The sequence below is a fragment of the Tamandua tetradactyla genome (genome assembly GCF_023851605.1).
Source record: "Tamandua tetradactyla isolate mTamTet1 chromosome 15 unlocalized genomic scaffold, mTamTet1.pri SUPER_15_unloc_1, whole genome shotgun sequence".
Taxonomy (NCBI): domain Eukaryota; kingdom Metazoa; phylum Chordata; class Mammalia; order Pilosa; family Myrmecophagidae; genus Tamandua; species Tamandua tetradactyla.
Genome location: NW_027518244.1, coordinates 1,304,988 through 1,322,995, shown reverse-complemented (window position 1 = coordinate 1,322,995; position 18,008 = coordinate 1,304,988). Strand labels below are relative to the sequence as shown.

General features: G+C 36.5%; 1 pseudogene; it reads right to left on the bottom strand.

Moving 5' to 3' along the window:
- Positions 1-2,908: 2,908 nt before the first annotated feature.
- Positions 2,909-3,884, bottom strand: LOC143672763 (olfactory receptor 7A10-like; annotated as a pseudogene).
- Positions 3,885-18,008: the final 14,124 nt, after the last annotated feature.

The following is an 18,008-nucleotide window of genomic DNA, read 5'->3' as shown; positions in this document are numbered from 1 at the left end:
GCTGATGTACTAGCTCTGGATAACTACTTAAGTCTGAGATGTGTGGCTAAGAAAGCCTTAGTTTCTGTACAACAGTGTTTTTATTTGGGCTTCTTTTACTGAAGCTGAATTTCATCTCTAACTAAATTCACCATTCTTGACACAGTTTGGAAGTTTTTCTATTATTCCACTTATAAAAAGCATGTAGGTTTTCTAAAAATGATTATATCCCCATTTACTTCGTGATAATAGAAAATGTTTCAGAATTTCATTCTTTGAGGACTGCTATAATGATTGAAAGTCCTTTGAAGTATAAAATCTCAGAGGAGAGTTTATATATATGGAAAACTCCAAGAACCTGGCAGAGGGTACTCATGAGAGCAAGAAATATATTTTTGGTATAATTTTAGGAAAGTGTGGCCATGACACCTATTTTCAAATGCACATAAAGCTGACTGAGGCACTACAACATCACTCCATGCCTTAGGAGCTGGTAACTATGTAGTGTCCTATGTCCCCGATCTCTGTTTAACCATCACAATTATGAAGGGTAAGCCCACTCAAGAAAATGATCTAATACTTCAGAACTCACATCCATTTCCAATTCCTAATTCTCTATTGTCTAATCTCCCAAGAAAGTCCAACACTACAGTCTCCAGTTATGAAATAGCAAAATTAATTTATATGATAGATTTAAATCAATAAAACAAAAAACAATATGGACACAAAGACATTTAGACATCAACACTAAGCAAGAAGTATTTAGCTCTGGTCATCAATGGATCAGACAAGATATTCCTGTACTCAGTGAGAGATCTGGAAAAAATATGGTATTTCTTCTTCACTTAGGAATGGTGAACTTGGGATGGAGGCTGGTAGAGAATATTTGCATCCAGGAGAAACTTGGGGCTCTAGAGAAGAATTCGAATAGGTTCTTATTAATCCTGTATATTAACATTCAACTTCTCTTCCAAGTAACCCATTCAATTGTTGATACAAAAAATGGAAAAGTCATGCTTTAAGGCTTACATCTTGAAATATCACAACACAATTTATTGTGTTGAAATGTTTATCTGTAGCAGACTGTTTGCTAAGTTGACACCAGTCTTCCAACTTTCTTTGCATCCATACATTTTGCAATATGAAAATGAAGCACCACTAATAAAAAATGGGGCTTACTTAGCCACCATTGAATAAGGGATGGATTGTTGATATTTTTTGCTTTGCCCAATAGAGTATGGCTGAATTGATCATGTTCCTCAGGAGGCGTTGGTTTGTTTATGATGATCAATCATGGAATCCTGCCTCAGCCAGGAGAGAAATTCCAAACTAGCCTGCTGAATGATGTTAAGGAGAGGTCAGTTGACCCAATTAAAGTCACAATAGCCCAACCATCAGGCAATGTAGACAGTACTAGTGAGAAAGCCTAACCAAGAAGATCAATGCAGCCCCAATAAATAAAGTTACCAAAGGTTCTTGAGGAAGCAGAAGACATCAAAAGCGCTAGATAACATAGACTCCCATAAAGTCATAAAATCAGCATCTTAAGCCATTTATATTTGGGATGTCTTCTTATGACACAATAGTCAACACTAACAGATATAATGGTGCTGAGAGGAGACTACTGCTTCTGATTATTTACATTATTTCAGATATTTGAAGACAGTGTTGATGATCACCAATTATTAAATTTTGCTTCAGATAATTGTATCTATAACCTTACCTTTGCTTCAGGTAAGGTTCCCTTTCAGACAAGGAGAGTTTGGAAGGGTATGCATGTTTTTCAGGTATACAAAGTGACCCTGAATCTGAACCCTCAATTTCCAGAGGGATTTTGTGGGTTGGAATCTGAACCCTTGCACCAGTGATCCTTTGACCATGAGCATATAAGAACATTTTGATGATAAGTAAAATACAAGGGAGATAGATGAAATACAAAGCTGTTAATTCCTCTGATCTTTTGTGTTTTTATGATACCTACAAAAAGAGCAGACAATTTGTTTAAATGAATAGATAGAATCACATTTGTAGTCACTACTGGAAGTTGTCAAGCAGAAGTGGGAAAATGAGCAAATGAAGAACATAGAACACAAAACACAGTCGTGCATGCCAATGAATATAAACCTTTATATATGTGCACCATGATTCCATAATTCAATGAAGACACCCACATCATGAACAATAAATCATTCTTTAGTAAAGCAGTGCACAGTTCAACATTTTTCTTAACAAATTTAAGATCATTTGTGATGGGATGACCACATCTTATCATATATTTTTAATTTTGTTTCCGTCTGAACTCTACTTGAAGGACATATATTGAACAGACAACTTTTTCTATAGCACCCAATGCAGAAACCACCCATGATAAGTAGAAATGACAATGTTCTGAAGAAGATAACAGGGTCATAATAATAAAGGTAAAATCTGATAATCTGCTATAAAAAGGACCAGTATATGAAAGTCTGCAGTAGTAGAAAGATTTTTTAAAGTAAGGATAGATAATTAAATAACAGGCACAAGAATGAAAATCTGCAGTGTCCGTTGTATTAAACTTTTATAAACTGAGATAACATGGGGACTTTTTTCCACGAGAGTAGTAAAATTTCCCAACACTCAGTAAAATGAACAAAAACTCGTGATTATAAATATCAATTGAGAATAAGATATTCTTTAAATTTGTGTTTTTGTGCTACTTTTAATTTACAAGTTCTTTCTCTTCCAAGATTGAGAAAATATGGGAAAGTGGACAATAGGAATAACTCTTAATATGTAAGATAAAGAGAAAGCTTAATACATGAGGTAGATTAAGATTAAACACAGGAAACACTTTGAAACAAATAGAAACAGACATTTCTTAATTTCATATTTGGTTCAAGGTATCATAACTGCTAGATCTCTTTATGAGACTGAAATTATAGGAACCTCCTCAAGCACAATGATGTTGCTGCTTTATTAAATTCAAAACTTGTTCAGCACAAATATTACTTCCAAAGAATATTTTCAGATCCCTTATTATATCTTTATTCTTCAGACTGTAGATAAAGGGGTTCAGCATAGGGTGACCACAGTGTACATCACTGAGGCTGGTGCATTTGAGTATGTATCATGTGTACCAGCAGAAAAAAATACACCCCAAGACATGTACAATAAAATAAGAAGACCACTGAGAGGTGAGAAACACAGGTGGAAAATTCTTTATACTTCCCCTGAGCTGATGAGATTGCCTACATGGAGGAAACAATCTTAGAGTATGACAAAAGCATCCCAGTGAGTGGAACTCCACCCAGGAGCCCAGTTGCAAATTACCTCACTATGTCATTGATAATGGTGTCTGAACAGGCAAGTTGGACCATCTGATTAAGTTCACAGAAAAAGTGGGAGATTTCCAAGGGTGCACAGAATGAGAGCTGCAACACCACTGAGTTTTGCAACAAGGAATTCAAGGTAACCATGATCCAGGAGCCCAGAAGCAACAGGACACAGAGCTGGGGATTCATGTTGACCATGTAGTGCAGGGGGTGACAGATGGCCATAAACCGGTCATAGGCCATCACAGAAAGGAGGAAGTCCTCCAACCCCGCAAAAGATAAGAAAAGGGACATCTGTGTGATGCAGACTCCGTAGGAGATAACTTTTCTCTGTGTCTGAATATTCACTAGCATCTTTGGGATGGTGGTGGAGATAAAACAGACATCAGCAAAGGACAGGGTGTAGAGGAAGAAGTACATGGGCGTGTGGAGATAGGAGTTGGTTTTGGTGGCCAGGACGATGAGCAGATTCCCCATGATGGTGACCAGGTACACAGACAAGAAGAGCCCAAAGAGGAAGGTCTGCAATTCTGGTGCCTCTGAAAACCCTAGAAGAAGGAATAATGAAACTTGGGTTTTGTTTTCTGGTTCCATGTGACAGATATAGATAGGAAGAAAGAGATAAACAACATTACTAATTTTTATACAAACAAACATTGCTGGTCTAGTGGACAGGCTTTAATTTCTATTATTAATTCAGGAAGCTAATTTCTGCCTTTTATGTTTTGATTTGGTTTTTGACAATCAAGTGGGGACACTTCATTCCTGGTTCTTTACCTCATATAATAAGCAAAACGCTTCCAAATAATTCTCTAACTACACACACATGCCAGCACTATCTATTACTCTGAAATATATTTCTTCTTCTGCTGTATTCCTGGAACAATACCTCACTTGCACTTCTTATTTCAATGTACTCTGACTTTTACAGTGTATTGTAAAATCTAAGGAAGCAGAGAATATATTGGCTTTCTTTATCCCCGTTTTCCCAGATGTTTCTGAATATCTGTGCATTATATAGAAATAAATTTAAGTACACTGCATGTAAATATGTTAACTTATTTACATAAGGAGACAGCAAGTCAGGTGATGTCTCAGCTCTGGAGTGTGCTGCATGCATCTCTGATGACCTCAGATAAAAGTTTTTGGCATCCATTATCTCTGACACTTTCTTACAGACTTTACCTTACTTTACAGGTCACTTGGATGGTATCTCTGAGAAGATCACCTCCCTGTGAAAGTCTGAAATCCTTTCTGGGTTGTTGGTAATGGAGACTGAAATTTTGCCCCCAAGCCACTTAGTAGAAAGGAGTCAGGTATCCATCCCCCAGCCAGATTTAGAAACCCAAAGATAATGTCCCATTGCATATAAGGAGGGAGAAGAACCGAGGTGTTATTTACAGGTTTTCTTTAGATGCTTATTCTCACAATTCCCTCTATCCCTAATTAGCATATTTCTCTCTTATATCACTCCCCTTTGGGACACTGGTCAGAAGACACAGGAAATGATTCCCTCTCATGCTCTGTTCCAAAGAGAACAGGCTGCATCAGGTGAAGCCAGGTTTATCTCTTTTGCAATTTGTGGATCCTACTCCCTTGCATAAATCTAACTTTCTGGCACCTTTCCTATCCTCTGAATTAAAGTTTTCCCCATGTCCATGACTATGAATCCTCCTCACTATTACTTCGGGTCTCCAAGAAAGCATTGACTTGGGTTAAGGATATGGCCTCTGTTCTCTCTGAAACATTGTTCTTCTCCTTTTAAATCAAATGGAAATCTGGGATCTTTGGATATGAACAATAAGCAGTGCACCGCTTGACAAAGTTTGTCTTTTTTCCAATCAATTAGAAATAGTCATGGCTGTAACACATTTTGGTGATAATGCTGATTCTTTATTTAAAATGTCAGCTTATTAAACGTTTTATTTGATGTCTTTCTGCAACATAATTGAGCTTAGCATATTTGTAGGGATTTTTCTCATTGAATACTTACAAAATAAATTCTAGAAGAGTAGTAGTCTTGTGGAGCCAATTCTACATTTGTATAAATCAGTAGGATTCAAAATTTTAAGTATCTGACTAAAGTTATGACCCGAGTATGGGCTGGGACACTGTTGGGAACTCTAAAGATGTTTCCAGTTTTCAGTCTCACAACCAGAGCTGATTTTGGCCCCAGGGGCTATATGGAAGTGCCAAGAGATATATTATGGAAAGTGCTCACCTATAATCTGTTCTGTTTCAACACAAAAACCATTTTTTAACTATCAGCTGTTTAAATATTATGAAATACTAAAGAATTTCTAGCATAGTGATCATAATGAGTTTCTGCAACATAACAGAATACAATGACTCTCCTGAATAACTGTTTCTAACATCGAACACTCAGATCATACGTATTCTCTTAGAATTCTTTAAAATTCTTAATTATAACTGTTTCTTTTACTTTTGTATTGTTCTTTAAACTTTTTTATTGTATAATATAACATATATACAAAGCAAAAAAAAACCCAATAATTTTCAGAACAATCTTCAACAAGTAGTTACAGGACGGATTCCAATGTTTGTCATGGGCTACCATATAATCGTTTCACATTTGTCCTCCTAGCTGCTCCAGGATATAGGAAGTTAGAGGGAGTAAATATTTTTTAATCATCATAACGGATTTGTTTCCTCTTCTTTTTTTGTGAAAGATAACACATGTGAAAAAGCAATGCATTTCAAAGCATAGCATAACAATGAGTTGCAGAACTTATTTCACAGTTTGGTATGGGTTACAGTTCCTTGATTTTAGGTCTTTACTTCTAGCTGGTGCAAGATACTGGAGACTAAAAGAAATATCAATTTAATGATTCAGCAATCATATTCATTTGTTAAATCCTATCTATCTTTTTATTTTTAAAATTTTTATTAATTAAAAAAATTACAAGAAATGCAAACATTCCCAACACATACACTCAACAATTCACAATATGCAAAACTCCAACATCATCTTTGATCTTTCTATCCCACTCTTTAGGGGTCTTTGGGCTGTGGCCATTCTAGTTTTTCGTGTTAGAAGGGTTTCTTAATAATATGGGGTTGGGGAGATGAAACTACGTGATGTTCTGGAGAGGCTGTGATCTTTTGGTTTCAGGATGTATCTGGTCCAGGGACCCATCTGGAAGTTGTAGCTTTCTGGAATGTTGGAAAATTACCAAAGTTGCATGGAAACTTTGACTTTTTTTTTGCTAGACAGGCACAGGGAATTGAACCTGGGTCTCTGGCATGACAGGTGAGAATTCTGCCACTGAGCCACCATTGCACTGCCCTGTGTGCAACCCTTATAGTATCTTATATATTGTCCTAGATGTTCTTTAGGTTTGGCTGGAGTGGTTTGAGTTGGGGTTTGGGCAAATTATGATAGGCAGCAATGTCTAATTGAAGCTTGTGTAAGCGTGACCTACAGAGTAGACCCTTGACTCTATTTGAACTCTCTCAGCCACTGATACATTATTTGTTGCACTTCCTATCCCATTTTGATCTGGATGGAATTGTTGATCCCACAATGCCAGGGCAGGACTCATCTCTGAGAGTCAGCTTCCAATCCATCAGGGAGACTTTCACCTCTGGATGTCATGTCCCATGTTCTTATGCAATGATTCCACTTACAGAGTTGAAATTTGAGCATATGGCCACATTTGCACAACAACAGAGGTCCTCCAGAAGTGTCTCATAGGCATACCTCTAGGTAGGCTAAGCTTCTCCACTACGTACATAAGCTTCACAAGAGTAAGCCTCAAGATCAAAGACCTATTGATTTGGGTGTCCTACTGTTTGACACAGTATCAGGGATTACCTGATGGTCAACTTTAATAATTCCATACTTTTTCTCCCATCCCTCGAGGGACTTTGCCAATACCTTTTGATTATCTGCTCACTATATTCTAGCATGTGTCTAGGTATTACATTGAACTCTACAGGTTAAAAGGCCCTCATTGTTATCCTGGGCTCTCTGTGTTTGTATTGTCCAAATGATCTACCCAGACAGGTTGAATTAGATTATGTGCTACAGAAAATTCAGATTCCGGACAAAATAAAACTTTCTTCCATTGGCCTCAAACATTAGGTGCAGTTCTAAAATAAGACAGTGTCTTACTTACCCCATCTTCTGTATTACCTTAATTCTGACCAGATCAGCTTCATTCTTATCTCTAAATACCAGGTTATACATATAGAAAACATCTTCTCAAAATCCAGAAACAATAATTACCATCTGGGCAAAATGTGTCTGCTATATAAGAGCTTACAATCTAGACCTTTGTTTTCTTATAAGCATGGTCTAAAGGAGAGACCATACAATAAATTTTCTTTTGTTTCTAGCTTATTTTATCTCACCAAATATCGAATGGATTCATTCACATCAATGCATGCATCACAATCTCATTCTTTTGTAGCAGCACAATATGTGATCATATGTATACACCATTGTTTGCCAATCTACTTCTCAGTCAGGAAATTCTTCAGCCACCTGCATTCATAGGGCATCATGTATAATGCTCAAAGTTCACAGTCCATCAACTGTCTTAATTTTATAAAATTTCATTGGTCCCAAGAGAAAGATAACCAATAAACACAACCTCACCAAATAGGAAACCTAAATATCTCTTTAACTCTTGTCCTTCCCTCATTACTTACCTCTGCTGTTGCTTGGGTACTGCTGATGTTATCCTATTAAATATGGCCTATAGAATGCAATTGTAGTTCCCCCCCCGTACCTTGGACTTAAACACTCTTTGTAAACAAATCATACCTTTGAGGTAGTTCTTGCAAGAACTTATTTATATTTCTAGTGTTAAGAGATACATGTAGGTCTATACAACCCCTTTCAATCTTGTTCATCTTCAATATGGCAGTATTACTTCTAAACCCACTGGAGAACCACCTTCACTTCTATCTAATCCCTTTCATTTGGGTTTAACCTCATCAGCTTACTGTTCTCTCATCCTTAGCTTCTATGTATCTTTAAGTCCTTATTTTGTACTATAAACCTTTGATTTTACCTTTACCATGTTCATAAAAGTGGAGACATACAGTATCTATCCTTTTGTGTCTTGCTTATTTCACTCAGCATTATGTCCTCAAGGTTCATCCATCTTGTCATTCTTCAGAGCATCATTTAGTCTTACTGCTGTATAATGTATGCATGTATACACCACATTTTGTTAATCCACTGGTCTGCTGTTGAGCATTTGGAATGCTTCCATCTTGTGGCGATTGTGAACAATGTTGCTATGGACATTGTTTGTGTTACTGATTGCAGCTTCTCTGGGTATATACCAAATAGTGTTATTGATGCGTCACAGGGCAACTCTATATTTAGTTTCCTAATGAACTGCCAAACTCTCTTCCATAGTGGCTGTTCCATTATATGGTTCCACCAGCAGTGCATGTTTGTCCCAATTTCTCCACATCCTGTACAACATTTATGATATCCTATTTATTTAATAGCAGCCATTCTTATAGGTGTGAGGTGGTATGTCATTGTAGTCTTGATCTGCATTTTTCTTATGGAAAATGATCATCTCTTCATGTGCTTTTGACCCATCTGTATTTGCTCTTCGGAAAAATGCCTATTCATATCATTAACCCATTTTATAACTGACTTGCTTGTTCTTTTGTTGTTGAGTTGTATGATTTCTTTATGTATACAGGATAACAAACCTTTGTCTGATGTGTGATTTCCAAATATTTTCTCCGATTGAGTTGGTTGCTCTTCATCTTTTAGACAAAGTCATTTGAATTGCAGCAGCATTTGCTTTTGAGGAATTCTTATGTATCTACTTTTGTTTTGTTGCTTGTGCTTTAAGTATAAAGTTTAGGAAGCTACCTCTTATGACTAGGTCTTGAAGATGTTTCCCTATGTTTTCTTGTAGAAGCTTTATGGTGCTATTTTTGTATTTGATCCATTTTGAGTTAATTTTTGTATAGGGTGAAAGGTGAGGGTCCTCTTTTATTTTTTGACTATTGATATCCAGTTCTTCCATGCCCATTTATTGAAAAGACTATTTTGTCAGTTCAGTGGATTTGGGGGCCTTTTCAAAAATCAGCTGACCACAGATTTGGTGGTCTATTTCTGCACCCTCAATTCAATTCCATTGGTCAATACTTCTTTCTTTGGGTCAGTTTTGACCACTGTGGCTTTATAATAGGCTTTAAAATCAATAAATCTTTTTCCTCTCATTTTATTTTATTTTAAGATATTTTTAGCTATTATGGCAGGACTCTTTCCCTTCTAAATCAATTTTATAACTATAATTTTTTCCATATATTCAAAATAGATTGTTGGAGTTTTATTTGTATCATGTTAATCTGTAGATCAATTTGGGCAGAATCGATATCTTAACTACATTTCACCTTCCTTACCATGATTCAATTCATGATTTTGATTCCATTGGTCAATGTTTTTATCTTTGTGCCAGTACCATGCTGTTTTGACCACTTTGGCTTTATAATAAGATTTAAAGTCAGGAAGTGTTGATTCTTCCACTTGGTTCTTCTTTTTTACAATGCTTTTAGCTATTTGGGATCTTTTTCCCTTCCAGATAAATTCGGTAACTTGTGTTTCCAAGTCTTCAAAGTAGGTTGTTGGAATTTTGATTGGTACTGTGTTGAATCTGTAGATTAATTTGGATAGACTTGACATCTTAACTATATTTAACATTCCTATCCATGGGCAGGGAATGTCTTTCCACCTATTTAGATCTTCTTTGATTCCTTTTAGTAATGTTATGTAGTTTTCTGTGTACAAGTTGTTTACACTAGTTAAGTTCCTTCTTAAGTAATTGATCCTTTAGTTGTTTTTAGAATGGATTTTTTTACTTAACTGACACCTCAGTTAGGTCATTGCTTGTGTATAGAAACAATAGTGATTTTTTCCCATTAATCTGATATCCTGCCACCTTTCTGAAATTTGTTTATTAGCTCAAGTAACTTTCCTGGAGATTTCTCAGGATATTCCAAGTATAGTATCATATCATCTGCATATAATGAGAGTTTTACTTCTTCCTTTCCAACTTGGGTGCTTTTTATTTCTTTGTCCTGCTGGATTGCTCTAGCTAGAATTTCTAATACAATGTTTAATAATGGTGGTGACAGTGAACATCCTCGTCTCATTCCTGATCTTAGGGGGAAAGCTCTCAGTCTCTCTCCATTGAGAAACATTCTGACTGTCAGTTTTTCATATATGCCCTTTATCACATTGAATAAGTTACCTTTGATTTCTATATTTTGAAGTATTTTTATCAGGAAAGGATGTTGAATTTTGTCAAATGCTTTTTCAACATCAATCAAGATGATCATATGATTTTTCACTTTTGAATTATTAATATCATATTTATTAATATCGACATTAATGTTATCAAATATTATTAAATATATTTATTAAATATAATATTTAATATAATTAAAATATCAATGGATATGATTATTAAATAAATACATATTGATATTAATATATTTATTAATATAATAGTATTTATTGGCATTACATTAATTGATTTCTTTGTGTTGAGCCATTCTTGCATTCCTGGTATAAACTATTCTTGGTCACAGTGTATCATTCTTTTAATGTATTGTTGGATTTGATTTGTTACTATTTAGTTGAAATTTTTGCATCTATGTTCATTAGGGAGATTGGCCTGTAGTTTTTCTTTCTCATAGCATCTTTATTCTGTTTTGGTATTAAAATGACATTAGCTTCAAAATACGAGTTAGGTCGTATTCCTTTTTCCTCAATTTTTGAGAAAAGTTTGAGCCTGATTGGTGCTGGTTCTTTCTGGAATATTTGATAAAATTTCCCTGTGAAGACATTTGACCTTGGGATTTTCTTAGTAGGAATATTTCTGATGACTGATTGAATCTATTTTGTTGCTTCCTATGAAATAGAGCTCAAAGGATGTTAAGGAATGACGAGAAAGAAAGAAAGAGGCAGATGGGATCAGGGGGTCTGAAGATCAGCCATAAAATATAGCAGACAACAGACAACTTTATTCTGAACCAGATCCTGCCTATATACTGCAGGGTAACAAAAGGCATGCCTGCATTTCCTGAGGAAACAAAGTGCTTAACTTTCTTCCTACTTAATGTAACCATTTGGAGTAAACGAACATTCTCTTCCTCACAGACTGTTGCAAACAAAGCAAATGACAATCTCCTCAGTTTCCTGCCGACTCCCTGATGTCTGCTGCTCCCAAGAAATTCTCCAGGTCTTGTTTTAAACCTTGGCTCCCACACAATTTAGCTGTGATTGGTTTGTTGAGATCTTCTATTTCTTGCTGAGTCAGTGTAGCTTGTTTCTGTGTTTCAGGAATTTGTCCAATTCATCTAAGTTGCCTACTTTGTGGGCATGTAGCTGTTCATAGCACTATTTTATGATTTCTTCTATTTCTCCAGGGTCTGTGATAATGCACCACTTTTCATTTTTGATTTTGTTTATTGCAGACTCTTTATTTTTGTCTTTATCTGACTTCCTAGTGGCTCGTCAATTTTACTGATTTTTCTCAAAGAACCAACTTTTACTTTTATTGATTCTTTCTATTTTTTCTTCTCCTATTCATTAACTCTGCTTTAATCTTTGTTATTTCTCTTCTTCTATTTGCTTCAAAATTAGTTTGCTGTTCTTTCTAAAGTTCCTCCAGCTGTACAATTAAATCCTCGATTTTTGCTCTGTCTTGTTTTTCAATATAGGCAGTTAAAGCAATAAATTCCCCTTTCAGCACAGCCTTTATTGCATCTCATAAGTTCTGAGAAGTTGTATTCTCATTTTCATTAACCTCCAAATAGCTATTGATTTCTCTAGCAATTTCTCCTTTGATCCATTGACTGTTTAAGGGTGTGCTATTTAATCTCCACATATTTGTGAAATTTCTCATTCTTTGTTTGCTATTGATATCCAGCTTCATTCCATTGTGATCAGAGAAAGTGATTTGAATAATTTCAGTATTTTTAAATTTATAAAGACTTGTTTTGTGCCCCAGCATATGATTTCTTTTGGATAATGTTCCATGAGCACTAGAGAAGAATGTATATTTTTGTGTTTTGAGGTGTAACAACTTATTCTTTCTGTTAGATCTAATTCATTTATGAAGTTGTTTAACTTCTTTATTTCCTTGCTTCTCTGTCTGGTTGTTCTATCTATAGAGGAGAATGATGTGTTGAAGTCTCCTACTATTGTTGTTGAAACATCTATCCTTTCAGTTTTACTAATGTCTGTCGTATGTATTTTGGAGCTCCCTCATCGGGTGCATAAACATTTAGGATTTCTATATCTTCTTGGTTATTTGACCCTTTAATTAGCATATGATGTGCTTCTTTGTTTCTTATGATGTCTTAACATTTAAACTCTATTTTGTCTGATATTAGTATAGCTTCCCCTGCCTTCTTTTGGTTATAACTTGAGTAGAACATCTTTTTTATCCTTTCACTTTCAATCAATTTGTATACTTTTGTCTAAAATGAGTATCTTCTTAGCAGCATATAGCTAGATAATATATTTTAATCCATTCTTCCAATCTGCATATTTTAATTGGTAAATTTAGTCTGTTAACATTCGAAGTTATTACTGACAATGCATATCTTGACTCCACCATCTTATCATTTGGATTTTATTTGTCAGATCTATATACTCTTTTCCTCCTTCCTCTTTTTATCCTTTAAGTTATCCTTACTCATACTCTTCAGCTCTGTGCCATCTTCCAGACCTCCCTCTCCTGTCTTTTTTTTCAACAAGCAGAAATCCCTTTAGAATTTCTTGTAGGGCTGGTCTCTTGATGACAAACTCTTTCTGGATTTGTTTGTCTGTGAAAATTTATTCTCTCCCTCACTTTTGAAGAACAATTTGGCTGGGTACAGAATTCTTGGCTGGAACTGTTTCTCTTTCAAGTTCTTAAATATATCATAACACTGCCTTCTCACTTCCATAGTGCCAGTTGAGTATTCTGAACTCAGTCTTATGTGGTTACCCTTATATGTAACCACATGCAAGTAGATTGTTTTTCTCTTGCTGCCTTCAGGATTTTCTGTTTCTCATCAACAGTTGACAGACTGATTAGCATGTGTCTTGGGGTAGGCCTATTTGTATTTGTTCTATATGAAGTTCATTGAGCATCTTTGACTTGCATATTTATAAGGGCTTTAAATTATTTTATAAGGGCTAGACAATTTCCCCCATTATATCCTCCATTAATCTTCTTAACCCTTTATTATTCTTTTCTCCTTCTGGGACACCAATCATCCGCTTATTTGCACGTTTTGTTTTTTCCATTATTTCCCTGAGATTCAATTCAAATTTTTCCATCTTTGCACCATTTGAGTGTTAGAAATCAGTTGTCCTGTTCTCTGGTTCACTTATTCTGTCTTCCACCTCTTCAAATCTGCTGTTGTATGTCCCTAGAATGTTTTTTATTTGGTCTACAGCATCCTTAATCTCTGTCATATCTGCTATTGTTTCAATTTATTCTTTCAAATTTCTCTTTATGCTCTTTCAATGTCTTCTTTATCTCCTTTATGTCATTAGTTATCCCTTTTATTTTATTTAGTAGAGTTCTATGAACATCTTCAATTCAATGTTCCAACATCTGTGTCTCCTCTGGTGTTTTAATTTGGTCATTAGGCTGTGCTATATCCGTCTGTATTGTGATATGTTTACTGATCTTCTGTTGTTTTCACTACATGTAAGTATCTTGATTGATTTACTTTGGAAGTTAATTTTATTCAGTGGTCTAAAGCCTTACATTTGAAATGGATGTGCAGCAAGATGTCAGGCACAGGTGGAGCACAACAGTGCAATGATGTATTGAAATGCACATATAGGTAAAGTTTGGAGATGCTACACTGGTGCCTGTGTACATGGGTACACAACAGTGGAGGAGGATGTGGCTGTGGGTACAGGGGTCTGGGGAGTGTGGCCCTTGGGTACACTGGCCTAAGGTGTGGGGCTTTTTGTGCACATGCACCAAGCTATGGTCACAGGTTGACATTATGCCTGCAAGGACTGGAGGCAGATGTGACCCAGCTATACAGGTAAGAGCTTTCCCAGAGCTGGGGGGGTGTGGTGAGGCTGTGTCCATGCATGGGCCTAGGAGTACCATAAACTGATGTATCTGTGTGCAGAGTTTGGAGAGGGTGGAGGGGCTGCACAACTGTGTGGGCTAGGGGCAGGGGCAGCCTGGGTATGGAGGCAAGCACCCACAGCTTTTATGCCCTGGTGACAGCCTGCAGGGAGCAGGGAGGGGGAGGTAGTGCATGGGAGGGGTGCAGGAGAGGTGGGTTGGGCTGTAATTGGGGTGTGGGTGTGGGGCGGGTATGTGCACAAGGGGTTGGAGGAGTCGGGGCATTTGGAACTTTGGGAGTAAGGGAGGGTGAAAAAGTTCAGGTGTGTGGGGTGTGGTGTGAAGTCATGGATCACAGGAGCTGTGCTGGTGAGGGTGGCATTGTTCAAATAACACAGTTTGGCTTATTGTCTAGTCCCTGAACTCCTGAGGGCTTTGGGCTTCCATCTGCACCAACCAGACATCTCTATGTCTAAGTTCCTAAGCTTTTGCATACAGGGCCAACCTAGGTGGTGCAGAAGACTATCCAGGTCACTTATATCCTGGAATTGCCATCTCAATCACCTTCCTGTCCCTTCTCTAATTGTTCCCTGGAACAGGGCTGAATTTGATCAATTTTTCCACCATCTTCTAAGAACTCTTGTTATTCAGCCACCATCAAAGGACCAATCACTAATGAGGGCCAAGACTGACCCTCACACCCCAGGCCACCCCCCCAGCATTATGTTTTAACTGAGCTTTTTAACAAAATAAGATTAAGTCTGTTCTGTGAAATGGGAAAATAATTACTTCTGAGGAAAATGGCATTTTGGTTTTTAATTTTGCAAGACTTTGCTTTGATACAACTTGCTTTTGAAGGAAGAATAAGCTTTGTTTAAAAGTATCATTGAAGCTTGTGTTTGTACCCTGCCTTATAATATTGACAGGAGACAATTCTTGGATTCAATTTATGTGCTGCTTCCCCATGTCTTGGAAAACATTCTAGACTGGGCTAGCCTCATTATTACTGAAGGGACTGTGAATATCATCATGCAGTGAAATCAATACTAGGAAATAATCACAAGTAAAACAGAAGCCCCTTCCCCATGTAGCCCAGAGTCTGATTGGACTATTGGAGTTTTAAATGAAGACCCAGATATGATGGGAGCATGTAAGACAAGACTTCATCTTGGGGGTGGGGAGAGCTCTGGCAAAGAACATATATTGGAGTTATAACTCATTTCCTCATCCTTGGTGCTACTGTTATTGGGGCCACATCATTCTCTGCAGTGCAGGCCATCCTAGGGACTGTAGGATGTTGAGCAGCCTCCCTGGCCTCCACCTACTTGATGCCAGGAGGAGCCCCAGTCTTCAATTTATGACAACCCAAAATATCTCCAGATACTACCATATGTCCCCTGGGAAGCACTGCCTTAGACCTTAATACTTTAAGGCTACTACTCTTTGACTTGACAAAGGGCTTGACCATTGGGAGAAAGTTTCAAGAGAGAATTTCAAGCTCAGTTGGAGTATGCATGAAATCCCTCATGGAGCAGTAGGCCCAGGTTTTCCAGGAACCATGACAGACATGGGTAGAGGAGGCAGAAGAAAAGGGATGGTGGCATGAGTTGCTCAGAGAGGAGCCAGCTCCAGTTCACTCAAAGCCTGGTAGGCTCAGAAAAGAACCTGGTCCATATTCTAAGGCCTTGGGGAAGCCAGTGGGGTATTTAGGTGAGGGACATGAGGAAGCTGTTTTTAACAGAAACTCCAGCCCCTGGGAGAAAGGAGGACGGGCCTTTGGGAATTTGAGTGGTGGGTGTAAACAGAAATAGAACTGTTGTAGATGTAAAAAATATTCTAGCAAATAGTAACCAGAGGAGAGATGGTTGGAAATACTAATATCAGATAAAATAGACTAAATAAAAATCACTTACCAGATACCGTGAAGGGCAGTATGTATGTATGGGTCAATGCATTAAGAAAATTGGACAATTTTAAGTATATACAAATCTAATCACAGAGCTCAAAAATACATGATGCAAACATTGACAAACCAAAGGGAGAAATAGATAGTTTGTGACTTCAGTGCATTAAATTCATATGAGGATAGACCATCAACAAGCAAACAGAAAATTTGAACCACACTACAAAGGAATAAGACCCAAGAGAAATATGCAAAACATGCCACCAAGAACAGAAGAATATATACTTTTCTCAAGTATATGTTGATCATTCTCCAGGATACCTCAGATATTAGTTGACAATAAAAGCCTCAACTAATTAAAAAGGATAGAAATTAAGCAAATCATTTCCTCTGAGCACAACAGAATGACACTAGAAGTCAATAGGAGAATGAAATGGAAAATACACAAATATGTGGAATTTGAACAACACACTCATAAACAGTCAAATGGTCAAATATAAAACACAGAGGAAGTTAAGAAATATCTTGAGACAAATAAAAGGAATCACAGCATATCAGAACTTATGGGCATGATCAGAGAGAAATTTATAAATATAATGCCTATATTAAAAAAAGAAGAAAGATCACATATAAATAATCTATAATAATATGGGGAAACTGAGCTTAGAACGTAGAAGTAAGGACATGATAAAGTTTAGAGTGGTGGAGATGAATGAAATAGAAAATAGAAAAAAATTGCAAGAACTAATGATACTAAAACTGGTCTTTGGAAAATTTCTATAAAATTGCAAACATATATCCAGACTAAAAAACTGAAAAAGGGTGAAAATTACTAGGATTCCAAATGAATTTGAGGATATTGCTACTGATATTGAAGATGCAATAAGAATTATTAGTGAATACCATGAACAGTTGTATGCCAATAATCTAGGTAATCTAGAAAGAATGAATAAATTCCTAGAAACTCACAACCTGAACCTGGAAAAACTAGAACGTCTCAGCAGACATAAAAGAAGTAAAATGATTGACTCAGTCATCAAAAGCCTCCTAAACACAAACACCCACGATCAGAAAGTTTCAGTGATAAATTATGTAAAACATTCAAAGAAAAATTATTCCCAATATTTTTCAAAATCTTCCAAATTTAAGAGGAAGAACTCTTCCTAACTCATTCTATGAGATTACCCTTATGGTGCTACCATTGCTACATAAAAACATAACCAGAAAAGCAAACTAAGGACTAATTTCTCTTTATGAATTTGGGTGCAAAATTCTCAACAAGTTACTATGAAATCAAATCCAATGCAATATTAAAAGAATTATCACTATGATTAAGTGGGATTTATCTCATGAATGCAAATCAATCAAAGTAATATGCTACAGTCACAGAATGTAGAGGAAAGCCACATGATAATTGCAGTTGTTTCAGAAAATGCATTTGACAAAATCCAATGCTATTTCACGAAAAACATATAGAAAAATAAGACTAGAAAGTTACTTCCTCGACACAATAAAAGATATATATATATATATATATAACTTATACTCAACGCTGAAAGACAGATGATCTTTCACTTGAGGTGCAGAACAAGACAACGATGTCTGCTTTCACAACTGCCATTTAGTATGTACTGGAAGTCCTTGCCAAAGAAATAAGGCAGTGTAATGAAATAAAAATATCCAATGGGAGGTGGGCCACAGTGGCTCAGCAGGCAGAGCTCTCGCCTA